Source organism: Nomascus leucogenys, chromosome 9, assembly GCF_006542625.1.
Source record: "Nomascus leucogenys isolate Asia chromosome 9, Asia_NLE_v1, whole genome shotgun sequence".
Classification (NCBI taxonomy): domain Eukaryota; kingdom Metazoa; phylum Chordata; class Mammalia; order Primates; family Hylobatidae; genus Nomascus; species Nomascus leucogenys.
Genome location: NC_044389.1, coordinates 2,464,003 through 2,470,656, shown reverse-complemented (window position 1 = coordinate 2,470,656; position 6,654 = coordinate 2,464,003). Strand labels below are relative to the sequence as shown.

Sequence of the window (6,654 nt, the reverse complement as noted above, 5' to 3'; positions counted from 1 at the left end):
AACATTCTGTTATGGGAATCATATGAAAGGAGAGACTCAGAGATTGTGATTTGGTAGAACCGCCAGTGAAATTTTGGTTCAGGACTTCAAAACCACGGCAAAACTGAAATCTGTTTCCTGAAAGATGATAAGGTCTTGGCCTAACATGAGCTCCCTCAGGCTATAAAACAGTGGTAGGAAGGGCAGCTTCCTTACCCCAAGAGAGAGCCAATTCTTTGCATTTGCCATATACCCAGCATAAAACCAGATTGTGGTCTTTTAAGCTGTCCCTGAAGTGACAGTGGAGAGAACTGGGCAGCCCAGAAACCCCAAGCATGGAGATTGATCCTGCAAGAGAAGGGGGTTCATCATGGCGGATGACCTAAAGCGATTCATGTATCAAAAGTTACCAAGTGTTGAAGGGTTCCATGCTATTGTTGTGTCAGAGCTGGAGTACCTGTTAAAGTGGCCAATGATAATGCTCCAGAGCATGCTTTGGGACCTGGTTTCTCATCTACTTTTGCCCTTGCAACAGACCAGGGGAGCAAACTTGGACTTTCAAAAAATAAAAGTATTGTGTCCAGAATTGGTGGGTTCTTGGTCTCACTGACTTCAAGAATGAAGCTGCGGACCCTCGTGGTGAGTGTTAACAGTTCTAAAGGCGGCGTGTCCGGAGTTTGTTTCTTCTGATGTTCGGAGTTTCTTCCTTCTGGTGGGTTCCTGGTCTCGCTGGCTCAGGAGTGAAGCTGCAGACTTTCCCAGTGAGTGTTACAGCTCTTAAGGCGGTGCGTCTGGAGTTGTTCGCTCCTCCCGGTCGGCTCGTGGTCTCGCTGGCTTCAGGAGTGAAGCTGCGGACCTTCGCAGTGAGTGTTACAGCTCATAAAAGCAGTGTGGACCCAAAGAGTGAGCAGTAGCAAGATTTATCGCAAAGAGCAAAAGAACAAAGTTTCCACAGCGTGGAAGGGGACCCGAGCGGGTTGCCGCTGCTGGCTCGGGCAGCCTGCTTTTATTCTCTTATCTGGCCCTACCCGCGTCCTGCTGATTGGTAGAGCCGAGTGGTCTGTTCTGACAGAGCGCTGATTGGTGCGTTTACCATCCCTGAGCTAAACATAAAAGTCCTCCACGTCCCCATCAGATCAGTTAGATACAGAGTATGGACACAAAGGTTCTCCAAGGCCCCACGAGAGCAGCCAGACACAGAGTGTCGATTGGTGCATTCACAGACCCTGAGCTAGACACAGGGTGCTGATTGGTGTGTTTACAATCCCTGAGCTAGACATAAAGGTTCTCCACGTCTCCACCAGACTCAGGAGCCCAGCTGGCTTCACCCAGTGGATCCCGCACTGGGGCTGCAGGTGGAGCTGCCCGCCAGTCCCGTGCTGTGCACTCCTCAGCCCTTGGGTGGTCGATGGTACTGGGCGCCGTGGAGCAGGGGGCGGTGGGGACGCTCGGGCGCACAGGAGCCTATGGAGGGGGTGGGAGGCTTAGGCATGGCGGGCTGCAGGTCCCGAGCCCTGCCCCGCGGGAAGGCAGCTAAGGCCTGGTGAGAAATCGAGCGCAGTGTCGGTGGGTTGGCACTGCTGGGGGACCCAGTATGCCCTCCGCAGCCGCTGGCCTGGGTGCTAAGCCACTCATTGCCTGGGGCCGATAGGGCCGGCCGGCTGCTCTGAGTGAGGGGCCCGCCAAGCCCACGCCCACCCGGAACTCCACCCGGCCCGGAACTCCACCCGGCCCGCAAGCGCCGCGCGCAGCCCCGGTTCCCGCTCGCGCCTCTCCCTCCACACTCCCTGCAAGCTGAGGGAGCCGGCTCCCGCCTTGGCCAGCCCAGAAAGGGTCTCCCACAGTGCAACGGTGGCTGAAGGGCTCCTCAAGTGCCACCAAAGTGGGAGCCCAGGCAGAGGAGGCGCTGAGAGCGAGCGAGGGCCGTGAGGACTGCCAGCAGGCTGTCACCTCTCAGTATCATCTGTTACTGTTACACCTACCAGGTGATTCAATTAAATCATTTACCTTTGGTGGTGAGTTTCATAGCCAGCAGCAATGCCAATACAGGACTAATTGTCAGCCTAGAAAAGAAACTTACTCCATTATTTGAAGAATGAGACAAGTTGTGGAAGTTTCTTAATCGGACAGTGGTTTCAGTGTGTACCTTATCTTTATTATAACAACAAAATATCAATCCAGCAATCTTTAGACCATAATACTTTTATCCATGTCCTCAAGAAAGGGCCTCTTTTTCCAACTTATACTGAAGAGCGAGCATATAGATACAATTTATGGACAGATTGATTGTTATATTTTCTGGTGTAGGGTCTTTTCTTATTTAGTGAGATCTGGGGATACCACAAAAATAGTTCAGTCTGTCACAGCTCCCATGGAGTTAGTCCAGCCACCAAATATGGATGAGATTCTATTCCGTGGATCAGAATCAAACTGGTACATTGATCCACTTGAGCCATTAAGTGCTCTCTCTTGTACAATCTGCCCAGGCCTGCAAAATGAAGCAGATTTTTTATTGTGAATAATAATAGGAGATATTTTTCTTCAGATTATGTTTTATTTCTTCTCGTTGAGTGTGAGGAACACAAAATGGCTTAGTAAAAGCAATAAAATCAGTACAGTCACTAACTTTCCTTTGTACTTATTATTTTATGATATAGATGAATATTACTGATTGGTGTGATTCTTCTCAGGGTGCTGCTCTTCAATGAAAATAAAAATTATTAGCTAATGGTTTTTCCTCAAACTCTGCTTTCTATAACTAATCAGTGTTTTAATGTTTGTGTGTTCTTTATAAAATTTAAATGTAACTGGTTACTGAATTCTGTTTCCAATATTAGTATCTATGTAAACATGATAGTATAACCATTTTTTCATCTATGAGTATACATAAAATAGTATTAAAAAATAAAAAATATAGATTGTAACAAAGTCTGTAGTCATCCATGGATGCAAAGATTCTGCTTTGTACGTCTTTTGTACAAAGTTTGAGCTAGCATGATAATGGCTGCACTCAGAGTAATAACTAGGAATCATAGTCTCCACACTCCTCCCACCTCAAGTCTCCTTTCTAAATTTTATCTGTAACTCTGTCCTGATGCTGCACTTTTTCTGCCTCCCATTCGGACTTTCCTTGAAAGTCATCTTTCATTCCGTAATCATTATTGAATGCTTTCCTAAGTACCAGGCACCCGAATTAACTATATGAACACAGAGCACTGGCCCTTAGTAAAGGCAGCCTAAGAGAGAGATACATCTACCAATGGTTATCACACAACTTTCTGTGTCACCGTAGGGGAGTGGGCACAGGGAGGTGTCAGGGAGGTCTTCATAGAGTCGAAATTTTAGCTCCAACTTGAGAAGAGAGCATGAACACCTACTGTCCTGCACCCCCCGGGCCTCCACCCTGCCTGAGTGGCTGCAGCCCTGCAGGTGCCAGCCTCACAGCAGAGTGCAGGCTGCACTTCAGCCCACTTGCCACCCTGGCCTGACACTCTGATGCAGGCCCAACTTGTTCAATCATGAAGGCAGAATGCCTACTATGTGCAGAATTCCCTGAGGCTTTGAGTAGAAAAGCCTCAGTTTTCCTAAGAGAATTGTCAAAACTAGTTGGATAGATAAGAAAAACAATGTTAACATGGCAGTTCATCACCAAATACATTCTAAAGGATTGAGACAAGAGAGCGATGGACCATCTTGACTCAGCAGTGAGGATCAGATGCTGTCTCCATTGTGAGAGTCCCCCAACCGGGAACTGGACTGGCGCTTCCCACACCTGCTCTCATTTCCCTCTCGTGACCTCTCACGGGAGAATTATCATCTGCATTTTACAGTGAGGAACCTGAGGGACACACAGACTATCCCCTCCAAGCTGCCTTTCTCCAACGCCCAGGTATTTACACCTCATTGTTGTCCTGGAACTTGAAGTGGAGTTGAAAAGTGATGCAACATGGGCAGTGACATCCCAAGAAGAATAATCTACACAGGCTAGAAGGTGGAAGGGGCTGAGGGAGAAAAGTTTGTAGAGATAAGAGGTAAGGAGACCAATTAGGAAGCCATTGCAACATTCTAGGCATGAGGTGATGGGCGTCTGTAGGATTCTAGAAAAGTGAGGAGGAGATGTATTTATGGACACTTTGAAGAGATAATCAAGAAACTTTGGCAAAAAAAAAATGGAGGAATCAAGGATCGAAGACAGGAGGAAATGCTACCTTTAGAAGAAATAGGTAAATAAGTACTATGAAGCAGGAAACTATGCTTTGGGGAAAAAAGATGAAAGAAAATCACCTTCCTCTTCCCACAATTGTTCTTAAAATGTATTTACCTTTTTCCACCTCAGAGCAGCATCACTGCATGAAATTATGTATACTATGTATATGTTTGTTTTGACTGGCTCCTCTGTAGGAAGGCTGGTCTTGCTCACTACTTGTATCCCCACAGCCTGGAACAATGCCTAGCACAGAGTAGGTGCTCAATAAATATTGGTTGAATGAATGAAATGTTTAGTATGTGGTGAAAAATATTCGGAAAGTAATTAGAAGACAGATGTGGCTTTGCCTTTCTAAAGGGAGCGATTGCTATGCAGCTCCAACCAGCTGTGGCCATGTGAGAATAAGAATATCCTTTCAAGAGATAACAGACATTCAGAATTTTATGGAAAATCTTACAACTTAAAATAGTTTTTTTCTGTCGCTCAGGCTGGAGTGCAGTGGTGTGATCTAGATTCACTGCAACCTCTGCCTTGTGGGTCCAAGCGATTCTCCTGCCTCAGCCTCCCGAGTAGCTGAGACTACAGGTGCATGCCACCATGCCCAGCTAATTTTTGTATGCTTAGTGGAGATGGGGGTTTCACTGTGTTGATCAGGCTGGTCTCGAACTCCTTATCTCCAGGTGATCCGCCCGTCTCGGCCTCCCAAAGTGCTGGGATTACAGGCAGGAGCCACTGTGCCCGGCCACAACTTAAAATATTTTGCAACCCACCCAGGTTTTATTGTGAACCAAGTTTGGCTAGCAATTTGCAGCCTCTGGGTTTCACTTCTCTCAAGTCCATTCGGCATCTCTCTTTTTGTTCTATGAGAGAGAAACAATAACTAAGGTCATGAAATCCATCAAATTAGAGCTTTTTGTCCTGGGAGAGAACAAACCCTTTCTCAAACCAACACAATATTTGGCCTTTCTTCCACTGTCAAGCTTCACAAGGAGGGCTGATATTTGTTTCTTCTTCCTTGCCACCCCACCCTTCCTAATTTCACCAAATCTGGCTTTTGTCTTCCGCTGTCCACTGTTTGATTTCAGTGCTGTTCTAATATTCTTAGAGGTTGCTGGGGACCTTTTAATCATTAATTCAGTGTTTTGTTGACTATCATTCTTCTTAAAAAAATTTTGAAATGCACCTTTATTATTTCAGTTAAATTCATGTTACTATTGGAGTTAATCAGATTTATTCATTTATTTAAAAATTTGCTTAGTAATATGTTATTTGGAACCGTTTTAGGGACTAGATGAGACTGACTTTTTTTAATGTCTGATTTTTTTTTTCCTGCCTCAGGTTTATTTGTACAAATAGCACAGGAGAACACCAGCCCCATGTACACGGCAGCCCAGGGGTGTCGCACTAGTCCTCTGTCCTCACGTTGGCAGACAAAGACAAAGATGTCTACTCTGAAGCCTTGTAGGAGGCTGGGCACCTAGGGGGCCTGAGCTAGAACTGGAGCTGGAGCTGCAGGCTGGGTCTTGGTTTATTCCTTGGCCTTGGCTGGCACAACCTGAGCCCCTGGGCAATGAAGGCACGAGAATGCTTCCCAAGCTTGGGGTAGGGCAATATAGGCAAGTCGATCAAGCTTGCAGCTGACTCCCTTTGGGATTTTGGGCTTAACCTCCTTGGGCTTTATGAGGGCCTCGATAGCCTTGGCATGTACACTCATGGCCTTGGCACTGTTGGCCTGCATCTTCTTTGGGCCTTTCTTGTTGTGCTTCTTGGCAAAGCACATGTTCCTTAGGAACTTGGGGCCCACCCCCCTTAAGAGATTGGTATCGGCTGGGTGCAGTGGCTCAGGCCTGTAATCCCAACACTTTGGAAGGCCGAGGCAGGTGGATCATGAGGTCAGGAGATCGAGACCATCCTGGCTAACACGGTGAAACCCCGTCTCCACTAAAAATACCAAAAATTAGCTGGGCGTGGTGGCGGGCACCTGTAGTTCCAGCTACTCGGGAGGCTGAGGCAGGAGAATGGCGTGAACCTGGGAGGCGGAGGTTGCAGTGAGGCGAGATTGAGCCACTGCACTCCAGCCTGGGCAACAGAGCGAGCCTCCATCTCAAAAAAATAAAAGAGAGAGATCCGTATCTTTGTGATCAGAGTTTCTTGATGCCATTTCTGTGCCGTTTTTGGGACTGGTTGTGTGTGGTGTGGTTCTTGGACTTAGACATGTCTGCATCGTAAGCTGTGGCTTCCTGGAACCGGAAGCTAATGTCTTTAATTTTTTAAAATGTACAGTTCAGTAGTCTTAACTATTGTCTTGCAGCAACAGATCTCTAGAACTTTTTTATCTTTCAAAATTGAAACTCAATGCCTATTAATCACTAATGCTCTCTCCCCCAGTTAGAAACTACCTTTCTACTTTGTGATTTTTGACTGCTTTGGATACTTCATATGAGTAGAGTCATATAGTATTTGTCCTT

General features: G+C 46.6%; 2 pseudogenes; one reads left to right on the top strand and one right to left on the bottom strand.

The window, feature by feature from the left end:
• Positions 1-259: 259 nt before the first annotated feature.
• Positions 260-2,101, top strand: LOC100583295 (annotated as a pseudogene).
• A 3,562-nt stretch (positions 2,102-5,663) lies between these two features.
• Positions 5,664-6,402, bottom strand: LOC100583631 (annotated as a pseudogene).
• Between the last annotated feature and the right edge of the window lie 252 nt (positions 6,403-6,654).